The sequence below is a fragment of the Rhinolophus sinicus genome, chromosome 14, assembly GCF_057876585.1.
Source record: "Rhinolophus sinicus isolate RSI-liver-muscle chromosome 14, RSI-T2T, whole genome shotgun sequence".
In the NCBI taxonomy this organism is placed as follows: domain Eukaryota; kingdom Metazoa; phylum Chordata; class Mammalia; order Chiroptera; family Rhinolophidae; genus Rhinolophus; species Rhinolophus sinicus.
This window is the reverse complement of record NC_142514.1, coordinates 159,077,620-159,100,425: the sequence shown is the minus strand read 5'-3', so window position 1 is coordinate 159,100,425 and position 22,806 is coordinate 159,077,620.

Sequence of the window (22,806 nt, the reverse complement as noted above, 5' to 3'; positions counted from 1 at the left end):
ACACTTGGCTCTCCGGAAGCTGGCAAGGCGTAGGTGTTGACTGCATCAGGAACTGGCCCATTCCTTAAAATTGGACATTAACACTGTTCAAAACTCTTTACTTCACTCCTGTTCTCAGGCAAAACCCTGTTAGTCCATATTAGTAACTCCACACATAATCAATGCCATCTGAGACTTAGGTCAGCTGTGCGAGGCCCGGCAGCCAGTGCGAGGTGAAGCCTTCGCGGTTGTCAGTATCACTACTCTATTTGATTATGCTCACCTGTGGGAGTTTGGTGGCGTCATCACCGCGAAGGGGGCGCTTGTCTGGCAGTTGGAGCCCCACCCCAGACCTCGGAGCTTCATTGAAGCCTAGGCCTTCCTTTTCGAGGGATCTGGGCTCAGAGCCCACGCACCCAGCCAGTGGGGATGGAAATGGCTGTTGGACGCAAGAATCCCTCAGGCATCAAGGAGTCTTTCGAGAGTCCCTGACTCTTCCTCACAATCTCTCCTCGAGTCAAATCCCAACTCTCGTCTCTCAGAACTGATGGAACTTGGATGCAGAAGCCCGGGGTGACACTCCTCAGCACCTGCCAGGCGCTGCCGCTGTAAGAAAACAAAAACAACAGCCTCATAGGCCCCGCCCCTGAGCGTGGCCCGCCCCCAGAGCACGTTGGGCGGGGCCTTCCCAGAGAAACCCCTCCCATTGCGTATAGACCCTTCCTCCTCAGGTTCCTGAGCTCTGCTAGGTGTGCTGGCTGTGATGAGGCAAACGTAAGTCGCTGTCATCTCAGGAAGACCATGCAATTGATCCTTGAACATCACTGGGGTTAGGAGCACCGACCACCTACACATTCGAAAATCCGCATATAAGTTAAGTCGGCCCTCCACATAGGTGGATTCCCAACTGTCAGGTGAACTTTGAACATAGCACGTTGGAACTGCCGGGGTCAACTGAACTTAAGGGGTCAATTGAACTGGGATCAATGGAACTGAGCAAGTCAATTGAAAGAAATCCGCATATACGGGGACCTGTGCAGTTCAAACCCGTGTTCTTTGAAGGTCAACTGCAATTAAACCAAATATTCCACACAGTGTGGAAAGTGGTGTGAATTGGAAAGCAAGGACAGACCCTAGATTGGAGAGATGGAGGGAATCATCCAAGAGGAAACTTTATAATGGGAAGTTAAGAGGAAAGAAGGAATGCAGGTTCAGGGACTGGTTTTGGTTGTGTTGTTGTTTTGGAGCTTTTGTGATGTGTTCCCATCCGATGACTTCTCATTCCCGTGTGTTGGTCCAGCACATATGCTCAACGAGTGAGGAGTGTGGAGAAGTTATAGGGAAGTGAAATAGTTTTGAGTACTTAGGCAAGAGAATAACTAAGAAAACAATCATGTAAGCTCCCCCAAGACAGGGAGCTTTGTTTGTTTCCTTCAGTGGTGTGTCCCAAGTGTCTAGTACATATTAAAAACTGCAGGAAGAAATGGGTTGTTTTCAGGCAGTGTTGGAGCTTATGAGTAGTAGTAGAATGTAAATGTATGGTGGCATCAACATAGCTAATTGCTTTTATGATTTTTGTCCAAGAGGAATCAGCCCCTTACTTATTAGATGGCAGTTCTAAAAGAGGCAGACTTGAAAGTTTCCAGGCAGGAGAAATGAAACAATGATGGAGTAGGCTGTTTAGCATAGAACTATTTAGGCCATGAAGTTTTCCTTGGAGAAGGAGGTCTTGAAGACAAAAATAAAAATAAGAAAGTGACATGGACAGGGAGCAAGTATAAATTGGCTGGTAGTTGCTGAGTAGGTTGAGGAATTGGCATACTGAGGGCACAGACTGAAAGGATACAGGCTGCAGTGTCAGATGACAGTTTCAGAAGGCGGGAGCAATGCTAGTAATAAATTGAGGGATATGGCCCTAACTGAACTGGAATGGAGGGAAAGGACTGTCTGATGAAAAGGGGTAGACAGTGAAAGGCCAGATCATAGGCAAATCTGTCCACGTGCATGTTGAGACTTTGATTATTCCTCCCACTCCCAGTCCCTGTCCTGAGCCCACCCCATTTTTTTCCTCTCCCAATATATCCATAAAATTGGTATTTCCTCCAAATCCAAGCTTCAGTCAATGGCATGACTCTGGACAACAAGTCAGAAATGGAACAGTGACAGAGAGGGCTGTAGGAGAAACCTTTTTATTTTTGTTTTCCTTTTCGCACCCAAAAGTCATTCACCTTCTGAAAATAATACCTCTGTTTGCCTGTGAGGAACTAACCCATTCTCAGCATCAGTCCATGTGCAAGTGGAGTGACCTTTCCCTGATGCTCTTCCACTGAGGATGGACATAGAACTCAGGCTTGGACTAAATGATTGTTTCATGATTTTGGCAACAGTGAATAGTCAGGGATAGGATTGTGACCCAAATGGAGACAATATGCACAAAAGGACTTTCAAAGGGACTGGTGGGTGAGACAACCTATTTTTAACTACACCTGAAGCTTGGAGGATGTTGCCAGACAGAAAGTTTCACAATGAAGCCAATAGAGAAAATGGAGCCAAGAAATGGATAGCAGCTGAATCTTGATGGCATCCACTGAGCCCCACTATGAATCCTCCTGCCTGAGGCCAGCCTCACTTCCAGACATTTTTATGGACATGTGTCAACAGATTCTTGTTTAAGTTCTCAAGAGCAGACGCTCTTTAGTCCGTCATGGTTGCCACTGGGATGTCCAATGTCCCAAGGCCTTTGGCCCATTAAAAGGCCAGAGGCGGCGCAGCCTCTATGCCAGGTATGGGCAATGCAATGTAGTGCTACAGCTCCCAAGATAATGGAGCTTGATGATTAGTCATCTCAGCAAACACCATTTCATCCCTGAGAAAATTGTGCTGTCTCCCAGGGTACTTTCACACGGAACCCATCCACTTAAGGAGCTCATCTTCACATTCCTATTCTAAAGTCTTTGGAGCCACCGCTACCTTTAGGTAATTCTCCTCATTTCAAACGAGCGCCTGTATCAACCTCTATCTCCTCACTTCTGGGAACACCCAGCTAAATTTTCCTTTCACATGAGAGTCTGGTCCAGACTGGGCAATAGGTACCTCTCAACTTCTACCTAAGATCAGGAAACAAAGACATTAAGAACCCCTCCGACCAGAAGCCTATAACTTCATGCAAGACACAGGGGGAAAGTTACCTTTTGTTCCTTCTGAGTCTCCTCTGGCAGGGAGTAGAAACATCAGTGAATGCTTGGTAAAATATCCTGCCTCAAATGAAGTTTGCATAAAGCTGGGCAAGAATCCCTACAGAGGAAAATTACCCATGCTTGTCATGGTCATCCCAACCTTTCTTCCCACAGTGAAATACTGCAAACTTGCATAATAATCACTTTCGTTTATGCACCACCTATCTTAAATGAAAGAAGGAACACACCCTGAGTCTCTTTGGAGAAATAAGACAGATTCCACAAGTCTCTGAACCTAACTCTTGGCCTTCATAATGAAGACAAAACATGTCCCTGGGACCCCAGGAAAATAGCCTAATTTAATCTCCGATCCAGGGCCAGTGGAGGTTGTAGATGAAAGGATTCAAGAGAAGAGCCCCTTCTCAAAGCCCTGGCTCTTTCATTGACACTAAAGAATGGGTCGCAGTGCTTAGTGTTAATCTCTTTTCAGGATGCATCAAGGAATCTTGTATTCTTAGGCAGCACCTGGCAACAGAGAAATTCAGAATGCCTGAAGCTGGGACCTGGGGTCCCCATGCCCAATCCAGGTTGATTCATGCATTTGGTTTGCCTTTCATTTGGTTCAGAGTGAGAGCACGAGGTTGTTAAACTCTGGTGCTCATTCCTACTGCATTTTATGTTAGTGACAATTCTTCAAGTATCACACTATTATCACGTAAATGATACCCCCGGAAATCGCATAACATTGTGATCCATGAGTGTGGGACCAAAGTACATGCAATCTTTTTTTAGAGAAATTGATCCTTATGTCGCCAATCATTTTTCAACTAACATACTTTCCTGATTTCTATGACCAGCCGGCATTCCCATTAGGAACAGGAGTCTGGGAAAATGGAAAACAATCCTAGAAGCACACCAAGAGTGTGGGATCATTCCTGGAGAGTGCTGCCATCTCATTTGGACAGGTCATTTCTAAGATTTCCTAAGGGTGCAAATTCTGTCTCATCGTCTCACCAAATGATTCTCTGAATGGGAGCAATGCACACCGAGTATGACTTATTATATTACCCCAGGCCAATAACGCAGGCCCTTGAGGCCACCACATCTTCTTTGGTTGGAAGTCCTCAGGCCACGGGTACATGAAAAACAACCCAGAATGCGAGTTATGAGCTCTGAGTTCCCTAGTATAGTGCAGGTTTTTCCATAAATCAGGTGACTTTTTCTCTCTGGTGTTCAAGCTATAAGAATCAAATATGAAATGATGGATGTGCTCTATTCAGTATATTAATAAGAAGAGAAATATAAACCTGCAACTTATAGGGTTTGCTTCCTCTAGGATCTGGCTATCGCTATAGGAGTGGAAGGTTGCTTCTTTAGGCCTACAGCCTGGGAGCTAGGGCAGAGTGGAGAGACTCTAGTGGAGCCAGGACAAGCCATATTGCCCCTAACTTTTCTTACCCTCTAAGTCTAAATACTGGCACTAGTGAGTAAGGTGTTTCTAAGGGCTCCATTCACTTTACCTTTCATGAGGCCCCCACTCCCACCCTTTACCTACCTTATCAATCTTCTTCAATGTGTTCTTGTCTCAGCATACAAACTAGATGTTGTATCTCACGTCCTTGAATATTTTTTTTTCATCCTGTGTCTCTTCCTTTATGATTGAGCAAACAAACAAAAGAATATGTTCCTTAAAGAGCTGTCAGTTTTGTGTCTTCTCCCCCTCCATTTTAAATCCATTTTAATCGGCATGCCACTTTATCAAAATAACAGTTCTAAAGATCTTCAGTGTGTTTCACTTTGCTACATCTGATTATAAATTCATCTTTAGTTAATGGCTCAGTTCGTCTTTCAGTCCTCCTGCAAACATTGCTTGTGTGTTGCTTGTGTGGCTTCCGAGTCACCAAGCTCTTTTTATTTCCTTTTCCTATACATTTCACTTCTTCTTCTCATTGTCTTTTCCTGGTCTTACCTCATCTTTCTGATATCTTAACCATGGAATTCCTTGATATTTAAATAATGGAATAATTCCATCTATACTAACTTTCTCATTGATCTTAACTATGCTCTTGCCTTCAAATTCCATATAAAGACAGATGATACCTAAATTATATCTCTAGCTTGAACTCCAGACTCAGATATCCAGTTGCTGACTCAACAACTCAACTTGATTGTCTAACGGTTATCTCATTCTTAACATGTTCAAAATCAAAGTCTTACTCACCTCCCTATTCTACTGTGAATTTGGTCTTCCCATCTCACTTAATGGCAGCTCCTTCTTTCCAGTTTCTCAGGCAAAAGTATTATAGTTTGATAATTTTTAACCTTTCTTTTTTACCTTCTCTCAGTTTTTACACATGTCCAACAGCGACATGTCTAGCATCAGAATATATCTACCACACATCCCATTTACTGCTGACATTCCATGCAAACCACCACCACCTCCACTCTGCTTACTTTAGTAGCCTCCTACCTGATTTCATTGTTTCTGCATTGTGTGTGTGTGTGTGTGTGTGTGTGTGTGTGTGTGTTTCTTAACCGTGATAAGAATCATCCTAAGAATCATCCTGATAAAAGTTAATCAGATCATATCACTCTTGTGTTCAAAGCCCACCATACCACATGGAATAAAAGTCAAAGTCAATAACTAAAAGGCCAACAAAACACTGTTACCTGGCTCTTTATTAACTCTCTGACTTCTTCCCCTAGGCTTCTTCCAATGCTCATTCCACCTAAGCCACGTTTGCCTCCTTGCCATGCTTCAACGTAGTAATCATATTGCCACCCAAAATGTTTTTCATTTCTTGTGCCTGGAATGTCTCCCCCCAACCCAGATACAATCTCTCCCCCCCAGATCTGTTTGCTTTGCTACCTAGGTCTTTTAGGATTTTACTCAAATATCACCTTCTCAGTGAAGAGTTTCCTGACTACTCTATTTAAAATCAGAACTCTCGGAATTCTACAGCCATTTCCTGATTTGTTTTTCTCCATAGCATTTCAAACTTTCTGAAAAATTATTTCATTTATTTTGTTTTTATTCTTTCTGTTTCTCACTTTCCTAGATTCTTTTGACTCCCAAAGTGATTCCCAATCAGACCAGTAACATTATTATTCCTTTGGGGCTTGTGCTAATGCAGAATACCAGACCATATGCTGAGCCTACCGAATCTGAATCTGCATTTTAACAAGATTCTTAAGATAATAATGGAGGAATTCTCCCAAGGGATAACATGTTTGTCTCTTTCTTTCTGGCATATAGACAACTCTCATTCAATATCTGTTAAGTGAATGGATGAATTCCTTAGTCTTAATAACATGAGTATTATCAAGTGTCCCATTCTAGTCTAATAGGAAGGATGAATTGAGAGGACAGAAATGATGGTACTGTGTGAGGTACAGCAGGAGAATTAAAAATCTTGCATTCTGTCAAGTTTCACGTGGCTGTGCTTTTGTAGATTGAAAACAAAATTCTAAAGTGCACTCTCCAAACTTGAAGATCAGCATTGCACCCTTATACAGTCAACACCACATTATTTCTCTGTAAAATGATTAAAATTGTAGAATTTATAAGCACATGAGCTGAGGTTGCAATCAAAAGAAAAAAAAACATCTAAAACAGAAGTAGAACATTCTATACTGAGGCCACTAAGCTCAAAGTCAACTAACCTGCAAAAGACAAAGAATGATTTAAAAATATAATAGTTCGAGCCTTGAGAGAAATGCATTGCTTTACATACCCCAAACTGAACCTAATTGTCTTAAAAATAACCAAGCATGTAAACACAAGCACTGATCACTCTAGGGCAATAACAGAGTAGTTGAAACAATTACAATAAAAGGAAGAAATAAACCCATTAGTTTGTTTTCCAAAAGTGCAAATCTAAACTTGTGTTTTTTACTTAGTGAGATTTTCATACTGTGTATAATTTATTGTGTTTACCTCCATCAAGTCTGCTAATTTTGGTCTGCTGATAATTTGCATATTATTTTGCAAACAACTTGAAAATCCTGCATATGTGGTTGATAAAGATTCTAATAATTGCTCCCTCTAAGCATAGCACTAGCTTCTAATGTGAATAAATTGCCATCACTTAGAAGTGGGTCAACGATGGGCAGAAAATGAGATGTTTCTAAATTATTGTTAACCAATTAAAATGAGATTTGCAGATTTTTACACCATTATTAATAAGTACTATTTTTCAAAATTACAAGCTTCTTCAGCTATAGGAAAATTAAAGCATAGTAGACTTGGTTCTGACTTGCAAAATATTACATACATTATCATGTTACCTTTAAAATATTATTGTAATGAAGAAATATTAAGTTAACTTCTCAAATTAAAAAACTGAGGTTAAAAAAATAGATATTTGTTCAAGTCCTAATAGTCAGTTACTAAACAAACTCGAGTCTGAAACCAGGGAATTGTAATTCCAAACTTGCAAAATGTGCTGATTTTGACTATATGCTGTAAAAGGTGGGAAACAGAGGTAACTGAAATTATTAATATCAAAATTTCAGTGTGCTAACGTCTGAAATATTTATGATTATATTTTGATTGGTGTTTATGTCATTCAGAAAAACAATAGAGCCTGAAAAGGGATTAAAATAATGGAGGAAATATTACTCCCTGTAGATTTGTGAAATGAAGAAAATGACAGGATACAATTAACAACAACAACAAAAAAAAAACACACAGAGCTTTCTAAGAGAAAATGGATGAGATAATTTACTGAGGAAGAAGTCAAATCATGAACTTAAATAGGGAAACAACAGCATTTCTGGTCTAGATGAATGAGGTTAGAAGTAAAATCCTATTCTGTAAGGTATCTTTCTTTATTTCATCATATGGACTCATTTTTTAACCATTCTGATCTCAGTTTTCTCTTCTCTAAAATGAGTCATACAAACCCTCAGCTAATATCATAATTAACGGTGAAAAACTGAACCCTTTCCTCTCCGTTCAGGAACACGACAGGGCTGTCCCCTATCACCTCTGCATTTCAACATAGTGTTGGAAGTCCTTGCCAGAGCAATCAGTCAAGAGAAAGAAATAAAAGGCATCAAAATTGGGAATGAAGAAGGTAAACTGTCACTCTTTGCAGATGATATGATGCTATATACAGAAAATCCTAAAGACTCCACCAAAAAGCTATTACAAACAATAAACAAATACAGTAAAGTTGCTGGCTACAATCTCAACGTACAAAAGTCCATTTCATTCCTATATACTAACAATGAAATCTCAGAAAAAGAAATAAAAGAAACAATTCTGTTTGCAATTGCAACAAAAAGAATAAAATACCTAGCAATAAAGTTAACCAAGGATGTGAAAGACCTATATGCTGAAAACTATAAGACATTTTTAAAGAAACTGAAGAAGACACAAAGAAATGGAAAGACATTCCGTGATCATGTATTAGAAGAATCAACATAGTTAAAATGGCCATATTACCCAAAGCAATATACAGATTTAGTGCAATCCCCATCAAAATCCCAATGGCATTTTTTAAAGAAATAGAACAAAAAATCATCAGATTTGTTTGGAACCACAAAAGACCCCGAATAGCCAAAGCAATGTTAAGAAAAGAGAACAATACTGGAGGTATCACACTCCCTGACTTTAGCTTGTACTACAGGGCTACAATAATCAAAACAGCATAGTATTGGCGGAAAAACAGACACATAGACCAAGGGAATAGAATTGAGAACCCAGAAATAAACCCACATAAGTACAGACAGATAATTTTTGACAAAGGAGCAAAAAACATACATTTAGAAAAGACAGCCTCTTCAATAAATAGTACTGGAAGAATTGTAAAGCCACGTACAAAAGAATGAAACTGGACTGCTATCTGTCACCATGTACCAAAATTAATTCAAAATGGATCAAAGACTTACGGATAAGACCTGAAACAATAAACTGCATAGAAGAAAACATGGGTACTAAATTTACGGACCTTGGGTTCAAAGAGCATTTCATGAATTTGACTCTAAAGGCAAGGGAAGTAAAAGCTAAAATAAATGAAAGGGACTATGTCAAACTTAAAAGCTTCTGCACAGCAAAAGAAACCATTGAAAAAATAAAGAGACAACTAACTGAATGAGAGAAGATTTTTGCAAATAGTGCCTCTGATAAGGGGCTAATATCCAAAATATACAAGGAACTCATGCAACTCAGCAACAACAACAAAAACAAACAACCCAATTGAAAAATGGCCAGAGGACATGAAGAGACATTTCTCCAAAGAGGACATACAAATGACACATAGACATGAAAAAATGCTCAACATCACTAGTCATCAGAGAAATACAAATAAAAACCGCAATGAGATATCACTTCACTCTGGTTAGCATGGCTATCATAAAGAAGACAAATAGTAACAACTGTTGGAGAGGCTGTGGAGAAAAGGGAACCCTCATACACTGTTGGTGGGAATGCAAACTGGTGCAGCCGTTATGGAAGGCAGTGTGGAAGTTCCTAAAAAAATTACGAACAGAATTACCATATGACTCAGCAATCCCTCTCCTGGGTATCTACCCAAAAAATCTGAAAAGATTTATCCATAAAGACATGTGTGCTCCAAAGTTCATTGCAGCTTTATTTATGGTGGCCAATACATGGAAACAACCAAAATGTCCTTCGATAGATGAATGGATAAAGAAGTTGTGGTATATATACACAATGGAATACTATTCGGTGGTTAGAAAAGATGAAATAGGACCATTTCTGACAACATGGATGGATCTTGAGATTATAATGCTAAGCGAAATAAGTCAGACAGAAAACACAGAGAACCATATGATTTCACTGATATGTGGATTATAAAACAAAAACAACAAAAGAACAAGACAAACAATGAGAAACAAAAACTCATAGTAGACACAGACAATAGTTTAGTGGTTACCAGAGGATAAAGGGAGGGGTGGTAGATGAGGGTAAAGGGGATCAAATATATGATGATGGAAGGAGAACTGACTCTGGGTGGTGAACACACAATGTGATTTATAGATGATGTAATACAGAATTGTACACCTGAAATCTGAAATCTATATAATTTTGCTAACAATTGTCTGTTTACCGAATAAACTTTAACTGAAAAAACATGTGTCATAAAATTCCACTCATTGACATTTATAAGAATAAATGAGATGAACTATGCAAAACCATATGGGAAACTGCAGAGAAATAAGTTCATAAGATTGTAACATTGAAGTTAGGGGAAAACTGAAGTTGAGAGGATTTTCTACCGGTTGTCAGCCCCCTTCATATCTGAGTCATATCATTTGGAAATGGCAGAGGTGGAAAGTCACATATTAGAGAAAAAGAATTATAGCAGAAATAAAGAACTGAAGCTAGACATGGTCAAGAGAAATAAAAATGCCATCTGAATTTCCTAAAATACTGAGAGCAGGAGAGTTAAGAGTTACAATACGATGGGGACTTGACCATATTTTTGAGCCATTATTACTCTATTATGTCAAAGGTAGTAACTACTTCCAGGCAGCCATCACTTAGGACAAGCTAATAATAATACTTATACATAATCTTTTGTGCTGCCAAATACTTAAACAACTAATCAAATATGCCGGATGAAATAGTGGTTTCAATAAGCAAACACCAAAAATACTTACAAAGCACATCTTATCTGATTACTGCTGATGGTTTTATCTAAGTAGAAGAAAGAATGCTTGAATATATTTCACACAGAAGAATCAACTCTATAATTCTCATACTACCCATAAGTTTATGAATATTGTTATCAGTCTACTTAAGAATAAGAATGCTTAATATTAGTATACACTTAAGAATGTCTGAAGAGCTTTTCTCAACTTTCATCTGTTCCCCAAAGTAGGTTTTTCTATTCTCATTTTACACATAAGGGAGTTGGGGCTCCAATGGTGAGATGACATGACCAAGAGTTAATGTGTAAAAGTATAAAACCAGGATTCGCACATGGATCTTTTTACATAGATTATCATTTTTTTTACCACTTAATTTCATTTTTCCTGTTATGGGATTAAAGACAGATGTTTGTGCTCCATTTTTTCTGGAATTATGTTTTATATAGGCAACTCAATATTGGGGAGAGATGGAGTGACAACTTCAGAAAACCTTGTGAGTTAAATATCACAAATACCAGTAAAACATATATATTTTTTTTCTTAAAAGGCAGTGAATTCTAACAGACAAATAATTGAAACCCTACAAAACAAAAGAGTTACTTTATCGAGGAAACAAAAGTTCATTGGATGTGGATGCTATGTGGTTCTTTAGACTAATGTCGATCTGTTTTGCATTACACGTGATTCAAATTCATTTTAAGTCAAAAATAATACATGTAATAAACTATACTCTTTTCTACAACTTCTACATGATGTTGTCACTCAGCTAATGATTGGATACTGCTATTTTTCTGAGGATTTCATTCCCTCATTGGATTCTTCTGAACATAAGAACATCTATTTTTATATTTAATTGAAATCTGTATTTTTGATCTTTATATTGATCCCCCAAATCAAGTCTTTCCCTAGTGTACTTTCTACTTTGTCTGAAAAATAACAAAAGTAAATAAACAAAACAATTAAATGATATGTATATGCATATTATGTCATATTTATGTGCCCAATTTATTTGTTTATTTTTTGGCCTTTATCAAAAGAAATATTCCACAGAATCCAAGGAAATAAATTGTATTGTACACTCACAAATCCTGAATTTTATTGCATTCACTATTATATTATCATAAGAAATAATTTCACTACCTTAAAAATCTCTTATGCTCCACATGTTCCTCCCTGTCTCTCCCCTGATGCTTTTAGTGTTTCCATTGTTTTGCCTTTTCCTGAATGTTGACTAACTAGAGAAACTGGACAGCCACCAGGTATTTACTGGATAACTTCTTACAGCCTAGCACTATTACTACCACCATGTTTCCAAAAAAAATCTGTACAGTACAGCTTGTGCGTATAAAGGCTTTACAGTCTATTAGGAGGGAAATATTCACAAGAGGAATTCTTAAAAATCAGTTAGAGTACCTGAAAAACAGAGACTCATGAAATAAGGGAACACCGTAAAGTAATTCATTCATTCAACAAACATTATATAAATAAAGATACATATTTCAGAGAGATATGGTAAGTTGGGAGACATGGCTCCATGGATATTTTCACATTTTTTCACAGTCTGGACTTTATGAATGAATAGAAAGCCTGCTTTGGAAGGTAGGCACAGTATATTGCTCTGAAGGATGTAAATTCATATTTCTCCTGGAGCATTTGCTTACTTCCAGAGTAGAAAAGCGCTCTCTTCCCAGAGAGGATTTGTTTACATTCTGAGGCAAAGATGTCTCTTTCTCTTTCTCTTTCTCTGGAAGAGATGCGGGACAGATGTGCCAGTGTCCTATATAAGCTGCTGAATTTTATTATTCAGGAGTTTCTCTCCTCCTGTGGTACGTCTGGCCCTCACTGAATCACCCTGTAGGGAATGGGAAGTGGGGAAATAACAAAATACACAACACGCTCTGTGACTAAATGGTCTGGACTCTTATTCGATCCAGAAGTCATATATATGTGTATATATATATATATATATATATATATATATATATATATATATGGTCATATATGTATATGGTATAAATACGCAGGCATATGCATCACACACACACATACTCATTCACTACACACTATGTCAGGCTAATGTGTTGCCAGTAGGATAACATATCAGATCCTTCATAGTTTCAAACTTACCTAGTTACCTTCCCCAAAGACCTTACTGTTTGGTGGAGTTTAATTAAATATGAATATGAAGGTAGCTAAAATATTTGTCAACATTCACTGTGAATTCTAAGAAGTTCCTTGGCAGAAATAGGAGTACAGGAAATCAGACAGGTAACATACTAATAATTCTAGGAATAATGACAGTTTTTGTATTTCTCAGTTTATTTCCTGAAGATTAAAAAAGAAATAAGAGTAAAAAGTAATAAAAAGGAAAGATGGCTTTCCTAATAAAATGAAGCTGCATGTATTAAGGGCAGGGAGAGAATGATTATGCAGTTTATTCAGATAACACTAGATTATTAGTTTTCCTCTCCTGTGGCCTGTGCTTTAGAGGGATGCTTATCTTTAGGGGACTAAGTGGATTCAGATTGCATCACAAAGGAAAGAAAGCATGCTATCTTCAACTGGTGTTTGCTTAGAGGAATAAGGGTTTTAGAAAAGGGAGTTTTTATTTATTTCTAAATGATTTCCATCAGAACTTTCTAGGGTAAATGGCTTCGTATGTATTTGAGACAAATGGGGTGGGGGCACATTTTGCTATCATAGTATATCCTTCAAGAAAAAAAAGAAAAAGTGGATGAAAGATCCTGGATTTTATCTCAGCAAACATTCGCAGTTTCATGCTAACCTTAATAGAAAACTCTTGCATAGATAGCTTAGTGCTATAACAATTGATCCAGGAGATAATCATGGTACCTCCTTGAGATTTGTTGTCAGGACTGAGATAATGCCTGCTACAAGAAAAGTATGAGCTATTCAAGATGCCTAGCATATAGTAGTTGCTCACTAATGGCACAGGAGGCCATTATTTTAATTGTTACTTTCCCTCTGAAGCTATTTCCAGATTCTACCTTCCAAAACTTTTACTCTGTCTTTCCTGTACTCTGTTTCCTGGCTGCTCCACATTGGATGTAAGCATTATATATCCTTTGCTTTGTTGTATGCACAACAATCAAAAGTGCCAATTCCCTAACTGGACCTGACTCCAGTCTGAATAAGAATAATACTGTTCCTCTCCTATCCATCCCAACCAAAACTTCACTAAAAATAAAACAAAACTGGAAATTATTTTAGTGACAGTTATCTGAATAACCATTAAATCAATTTAGTTAATTTAGACAGCCAAGTCACAGGATGTGAGTTAAAGAAATGCCAGAGAGATTTCTGGTCAATATGGCAGCATAGGTAAACATATTGCCTCCTTTCATCACCACATCAAAAACACAACTAAATTACAGAACACCCATCATTGAGAATCACCTAAAATCTAGCCTAAAAAAGTCCCACAGCTAAGGACATACAGCAGAAGCTACCTAGAGACTGGCAGGTGGGGCAGAGACATGAAATGAGCTGCTTACACACCCGAGAGTAGTGGTTAAAAATGGGGAGGGGAGGGATATGTCAGCTCCCACTGGAGCCGAGGAGTGAGGGGTTCCAGCCCCACACCACACTCCCCAGCCCAGGGTACCAGTCAGTGCTGGGAAGTCCCCATAACTTCTGGCCATGAAAACCAGCAGAGATATTGGCTGAATGAGATGGAGGGCAGCTGGAATCCCAGGTGCTCCTCTTACAGGGCCCCTGCACAGACTTACTCACTGATGAACGAACTCACTCTGAGCTCCAGCGCTGGGGCAGCAGCTTGAAAGATGCCAGTAATATACAGGGAGGAAGTGAATAATCTGGCATCAGGGTGAAGCCTGGAGGGGCAGCTTTCTCCTAGACAGAGGTGCTGGCAGAATCCATGATTTTTTGTTGAGCCCTTCTGGTGTGCTGATCCAGGGGGCCACCATGTCTGAGTCTCCATCCACCTGGCTAACACTGTTTGCTCCACCATGGTGATTCCTTGGAACTTTGCCCCACCCACCTGCAGACCCACCTCAGCCAGTTCCAGTGACTTTTCAATACAAATGGTCTGCCTTGGCTCATGCTGTGGAATTTCCTAAAATCTCTCAAAGGTTCAAAAAACCAAACAAACAGCATCAGGCCTCAGCATGCCCATTTCCTCTTGCTGAGTATCCCCAAACCAGGTGCTAGTGGCAGCCAGCCTTGGTTCATGGCTTGGTCTCTCCCAGGCAACTCCAAGCCCAGTGTGGGTGGCTGCCATCTGTGAACTGCTTTGTGGCTCATGCCTGGTGACCCTGGGCAGGGCCACTTCCAGGAGGCTCAAAGGGCAGCATGCCCAGTGCCCACCTTCAGACCTAGCCAGAGAAGTTCCTGGCTATCTCCGTGGGTGACACACCTAAAGGGCAGACTGGGCAGGCACCAGAGTGCTGCTAAAGTGAACCCTGCTCCAGAGGGTCAGCCTCTGCACAATAGCTCCTCCACTGTAATCATGGTCAGTCCTCACAATCAGTCTGTGGGTTAATCCCTCCACTGATGTGCAAACAACAATCAAGTCTCAACCACAATAGGAGGGCACACACAACCCATGCACAGACACACCTGGTTCAGGTGACCAGAGATACTGTGCCACTGCACTCCAAAAGACACTGAATACATAAGGCCACTCTGCTGAGACCAGGAGACATAGCAGCCTTACCTAATATATAGAAACAAACACAGGGAGGCAGGCACAATGGGGAGACAGAAAAAATATGTCCCAAATGGAAGAACAGAATAAAGCTATAGAAAAAGAACTGAACAAAATGGAGACAAGCAATCTATCAGACAGAGAGTTCAAAATACTGGTCAACAAACTTTTTGGAAGAGTAGATGAACTCAGTGAGAACTTTAACAAAGAGATAGGAAAGGTAAAAATGGAGCTAGAAACATTAAAAAAAAAAAAAAAAAAAAACAGAACCAGTCAGAAATGAAGAATATAATAACTAAAATAAAGAATATATTAGAGGGAATCAACAGTAGATCAGATAAAGCTGATGACTGAATCAGCAATTTAGAAGTTAAGGTAGCAGAAAATGCCCTATTTGAATAGAAAAAATTAAAAAGAATTAAAAAAAATAAGGATAATTTAAGGGGACTTTTGAAAAACATCAAGCATACCAACATTTACATCATTGGGGTGCCAGGAGGAAAAAAGAGAATGAACTGAATTAACTGAAAACCTATTTAAAGAAATGACAGAAAACTTCCCTAACCTGGTGAAAGAAATAGACATGCAAGATCAGAAAGCACAGGGAGTCTCAAACAAGATGAACCGAAAAAGGCCTACACCAAGACACATCATAATTAAAATGTCAAATGTTAAAGACAAAGAGAGAATCTTAAAATCAGCTAGAGAAAAGCAGTTAGTTACCTATAGGGGAGCTCCCATAAGACAGTCAGCTGATTTCTCAACCAAAATGTCGCAGGCCAGAAGGGACTGGCATGATATACTCAAAGTACTGAAAAGTAAAGAATTACAGCCAAGATTATTCTACCCAGAAAAGCTATCATTTAGAATTAAAGGACAGATAAAGAGCTTCCTAGACAAGAAAAAGCTAAAGGAGTTCAACAACACCAAACCAATGTTACATAAAATGTTAGAGGGTCATCTTTAATAAGAAGACGAAAAAATACATATGAATAATAAAATAGCAATAAATACATATCTATTAACAGTTACTTTAAATGTAAATGGATTAAATGGTCCAATCAAAAGACAGAGCAGCTGAATGGATAAGAAAACAAGACCCTTACATATGCTGCCTATAAGAGACTCACTTCAGTGTGAAAGGCACACACAGACTGAAAGTAAAGGGATGGTAAAGATATGTCATGAAAACAGAAACAAAACAACAACAACACAACCAAACTAGAGTAGCAATACTTATACCAGAAAAAACAGACTTTAAAACAAAGGCTATAACAAGAGACAATGAAGGACCCAGCAATCCCACTTCTGGGTATTGATCTGAAGTACGCAAAACACTTCTTTGAAGGAATATGTACATCCATACATTCATTGCAGCATTATTTACAATAGCCTAGATATAGAGCCATGGACACAGGAATGGATAAAGAGAAGGTGGTATATATATATATAATATTCCTCAGCAATGAAAAAGAATGAAATCTTGCCATTTGCAACAACATGGATGGACCTAGTGGGTATTGTGCTGAGTGGAGTAAGACAGACAGAGAAAGACAAATGACGTAATGATTTCACTTATGTGGACTCTAAAGAACAAAATAAATAAATAAAACAGAAACAAACTCACAGAAAACATGTTGATGGTGGTCATATGGAAGGGGGATTGGGGGAGTAGATGAAAAAGGGGAAGGGATTGAGATGTACAAATTGTTATTTACAAAATAATCATGGGGATGTAAAGTATAGCGTGGGGAATATAGTCACTGATATGGTAATAATTATGCATGGTGTCAAGTGGGTAGCAGATTTATTGGGTAGATTTATAGTAGATTTATATCCTTGTAAGTTATATGAATATCTACTCATTATTTTGTACACCTGACACTAATATAATATTGTGTCAACTCTAATTGAAAAATAAAACAATTATTTGAAACAAAACAAAAACAACAACAAAAAATTCCACTGGAGTCATTTTAACCATTTGCCATGTTTGCATTTTGATATATCCATAATGCTCTACTTTCCTTGAGCAGAATATTAAATGACAATAAACACACATATTAGTTCATTGTTTATTCAGCAATGATTTGTTGAACACTTACTAGGTCCCAGATATTGTTCTAGGTGTGGGATATATTCACATACAAGTTAGACAATGTCCCCTGTTTCTGGAGTTTCCTTCTGGTACTGAAAAAAAATGTAATAAACAAGTGAACTAATATTCGGTATTAATAAGTGCCATAAAAAATCAGTAATTTATTAGATGACAGCTGGAAGTGGGAGGGGAATGGAGTGGGCTTCTTTAGATGGGGTGCTCATAGAGGATCCAGCCATATGATGAACTGGGGAAATAGTAGTTCAGATAAAGGGAAGAGTAAAGAGGAGAACTCCGTGAAGTGGAAAAATCCTCGCCATGTTTGAGGAAGAGAAGGAATGTCAGGTGGTTAGGAAAGTAGTAGAGATGAATGGAATGAGGAAGGCAGGGTTTAAATCATAGAGCAGGTGATAATGCAATGTTTCACTGTAGAAATGTTACACAAATACATAGAAGAAACTAAAACAGCAAAGAAAGACAGAAAGAGAGAGAGAGAGAGAGAGAGAGAGAGAGAGAGAGAGAGAGAGAGAGAGAGAAAGAAAAGAAACAATTACACAATTGGTATTTCCACATATGTTCTTCCAGTCTTGGTCTCTGAATAATTTTTGTGTTTCTGTCTTCTCTAATTCAAACTATTTTTTTTTTTCTATTTCTGCCTATCTCTTTCCCCATATGTGCTTTGGGATGAAAGGTCCTTAACTGTTTTCTCTCACAGTCTAATTTTCCTATGCCTCTACATTTTGCATGTATATGAGACCCAGAACTTCAAAACTGTCCCTCAGTTTAAAGGGATAGTTTAAAGCTCTAAATACAAAGTACCAGCTATGTGCCAGGCCTGAGTTAAGCTGCATGGGCTATAAGAATGTGTAAGATGCCATTGCTGCCCTCAGAAGCTGATGTCTAGTCATTTATCTCTTTCTTTCAGTCATATGCCTTACTTCAGATTATACCTATGTTGGCATGAGCCAATAGCCTGGGCTTCACATCCTCCCTGATTTCAGCCTTAGAGACAGGCCCAGATGGTATCAGATCATTAAGGCCCTTAATTATATCACCAGCGTTTTGAGGGAGGAAACTCTAGACAAGCATGGATTTTATCCTCACATGACATTCAAATAAAATATTAAAACTATTATAAAATGGTGGTTGATTTAATCTGTCACTTACTTTTACCAGTTCATTTTGGACTTCTATATGAAGTGTTTATTCTTCCAAGAAACAGTTAACTATACTATAAAGCCAGAGCAGTAGAATATAATAGGAAAAAAACTAAAGGATCCTTTATGTATCAGGTTGGAATTTGGGGACTATATACTCTGCTTTCCAGATCCTGACAATTTTGATCTTACAGAAAGAGTATAGCATTCAAACCTCCTTTTAAATTGAAGGTCATTCACCCCCACACTCCATCTCCACTTTTAGTATTATAAGACTTTTCAAGTAATAAAAAGTGAAATGACAGAATCATAAATTCTAAGATATAGAAAGGCTCTTAAAGGTCATATTGCCCTATGTTTTATGTGTTAGATGAATATCTTCTATACCATAAAAATTCTTGTTGACTGAATGTTGGCGAAAACTTTGTGATTAAATTTCACTCTTATTACTCGTGATAGAAGTAAGGCATTAGAAACAGCTTCTCTGTGAACTGTTAAATTTTAGTGTGGTCCTTATCCCTATCTTGCTGGGATGCCATAAACACCATGACAATTAACTTTGTTCTAAAATTTCTGGGTTATGCAATCTAACATAAACAAAATGGAATAAACTGGCTATAATCTGTAGTGAGTTCTTTGGGGATATAGGAAGATAATTTCTCCCAAATCTTAAAAAAAAAAGGATAGAAGTAATATTGTTCTCCAACAGGTAAACTGTGAGATCAGTATATAATTGGGCAACCACTAATCTAATTTCTGTCTCTATAGATTTACCTGTTTTGGACATTTCATATAAATGAATCATAATTTGTGGTCCTTTGTGACGAGCTTTTTTCACTTAGTATAACATTTTGAAGGGTCACCCTTGATGTATTATATATCAGTATTTTATTTATTTTCATTGTCAAATAATATTGCATTATACGGTTATACCACTTTTTTATTGATTTATCAGTTGATGGACATTAGGGTTGTTTTTCCTTTTTAGTTACTATGACTAATGTTGCTATAAACCTTTGTGTACACATTTTTGCAAGGACATGTGTTTTCATTTATCTTGTGTATATATCTAGGCATTGATGGGTCATAGAGTAAGTCCATGTTTAAGCATTTTAGAAATTGCCAAACTGTTCTCCAAAACTGCATTATTTTATATTCCCACCAGCAAATTATGGGAAGCTTCCATTTTTTACACATCCTCACCAGAAATTATTTTTACTATTTTAAATGCTTTAACTTCAAAGAAATGTTTTGGAACTGAATTCACACTTCTTATGATTTGATTCACAAAAGCTGGTTTCAGTAAGAACAATCACGCATAATTTTGAGTGTGTGTGTGTGTGTGTGTGTGTGTGTGTGTGTGTGTGTGTATTTCAATCTAGACATGTAAAGACAAAAAAAAAAAAAAAAAATTGCCAACTAGGAGACATTATGCCTTATCCCAGAAACTTTTTGAGGAATTTGGTGATTTGAACATTTAAAAACAATTAAAATTTATTTTATGAAAAGTAACTGAAAGCCCTCCTATCAAATATTAGTACTTTTACCTCAAAAATCAATCCCTATTAACAGTTACTTTTTCTTGCTTTCAGGAGTATTCTGGTGTATATACAACATACATATATATAACACACTCCCATACACGTGTCTGTATTTTTCTCTTTTGTACAAAACATATCATGCTTTCATACCCTAATGCTTCTTTCCTTTTTCCTAATTCAATACCGGGGGTGCCAAAAAAAAAAGTCTGCACATAACTTGTATTCATCTTTTGTCATCGGTATATATTATTACAAGTTCAATACAGTTTTTTCCTTTCTTAAAATGTGTATACATTTTTTGGCACCTCTGTGTTTCTTAACATGTATTTCACAGCTACGTAGAATGCTCTAGCTCACTTTTAAGCAGCCAAGTTGTCTTTCATTGTAAAAATATATCATACCTGAATTAAACGGTTCCCTTTTGATGGACATCTTGGTTGTTTTCAATTATCTACTTACAAAAGAAATGCCACAGTAAAATTCTTATACCTATGTCCTGGTTGTTTGAGAATATATTAAAAGCGTAAATTTCTTTCAGTGTGGATTGTTAGGCCAAATTATATGAATGTTTTAATTTCAGATATAGAAAATGAACTTTTTCTTCCAGATGCACTGTGTCAATTTACAGTTCAATTAAAAGTTTCCTACATTCTTTCCTTCCATGAATACCATAAAACAATATTTATAAAACTTCTAGTTAGATTTACTGTTTAAGTAGAGGCTTATAATCTCTATAGTGACACATATTGAATAGGAAAATATTGATCTATGTTTTTTTTTTACAACAAAAATGGAAGCAGTAAGATAAAAATGTCAAATAGAATAAAGTTTTTTATTAAATTTAACCTGGGAACAAACAATTTAGAATTTTCATTTAACCTCTACCTAAGATTCATGGATTAATCAGAGGTGAGACATTTACCTTCTGCTTTGATCCTTATATCTGTACTTTGTTATTTTCAAGCTCTAGCTGATCAGCACATTGCTCCAAAAATACTTCTACATAAATTAAACAGCCACCACCCAAAATATGTACTTCCATAATTGAAGTGGCGCATAGGGTTATGCAATTAACCAAGAAACACAGAAATAGTAATGGTACAATGTATCAATGCACACCTGGGGTTCAGAAAGCTCAAATCGGGCCTTCCCCCAATGTGTGTAACCTTAGTGAGTCCCCTCTCCTCCTTGTCCCTCACTTACTTCATATATTATAAGCCACAGCACACCTGCATGGCTCTTTCCTGTCCTTACTATGGATCTCACAATAAGGAAAGGATATTTGCTAATATTAGATTCTCAGCCACAGAGAACCATCCTGGGAATACATACCAGCCCTTCTGCCACCATTTGTGTCATCATCTTTTAAGTATAAATAAAATATAAGAAAATACTGAGCTTGAAGGTTTCTTTTCCCTCCTAGGGTTGGCTTCTTTACAAGAAGATTTCCACTACGAAACAGATTTGAATCTTGCAACAACTTATGTGCTATTTTTTCTGTACTTTGTAGGTACGTGAGAAAAACAACCCATTAAGAGTCATACCACTAAGATGGTAGGATTGGCATCCAAACTTGTGTTTGTCTGACTTTGGTCCCCTGAAAATTTGGAGTGTATAGCAGGAAAATTGAGATTCCATCCCACCAGTGTATGTTCTACCTCAGAAATCAACTCAAACATTTCAGAACATTTACACATACAAAGTCTTGTCTTTTCCAGGTAGACAAAAATTTACTGGAGGTGATGATTTCACAGATATAGGGATGGAGGAAAGATACTTAGTCACAGTAGACAGAAAAATTAGCTGAGGTACCTCTGTTCCACATTTCCTAGGAGTGTGAGTTAAAACTCAATGGAGAAATCAAACTGTGCAGGGGGTTTCTCAACCCGAAGAGGATATAAGCCCTAGGGAAGATTTTCTACTGTTTTGAAGTATTCTTTAATCTCTTACGTTTCCCTTTATATTACAGGTGTCAGAGAAGCATGTTTAATTACGACGAAATAAAATTATACTCTGGAATAAAGTTAACCTGTGGGAGTTTCTCACTCAGGTATGTTATTTATCTTTTTAGGAAATACTAGTAGTGGTATAAGGGATAATTTAAGTGAAGGGTCTAATTTCTTTAACAATTTATACCAAAATCCCATTCTCTCTTTTTATGTCTCAGTCTTACTTTGCTAGTCTCCTGATTTATGTTTTTCTACAAATGTTGCAATCTATTACATTGTATAGCAACTATCCATGTAATTTGTGTTATGTATTCAGGAGAATTATTGTTTATTTTTTAAAAATGGGTATTCAAGGGAAATGTAACCTGTTTTATTCCTTGATTGTTTTTTTTTTTTTTTTTTAATGGCAGGGTTTAAGCTTTACCATTTCAATTTTATTCTGCCTTTTCAATATTTTAAGACTTCAAGAAGGTAGCTTTATCTGAGCAGCTTCTGGAGTCATGGAAAAGCTCAACATGCTCTAGGAATCCTGTACAACATTCCCAGAGATCTTATAAATATCTGATATTCTGTCCTTATGATTCATTCATTTGAATAGA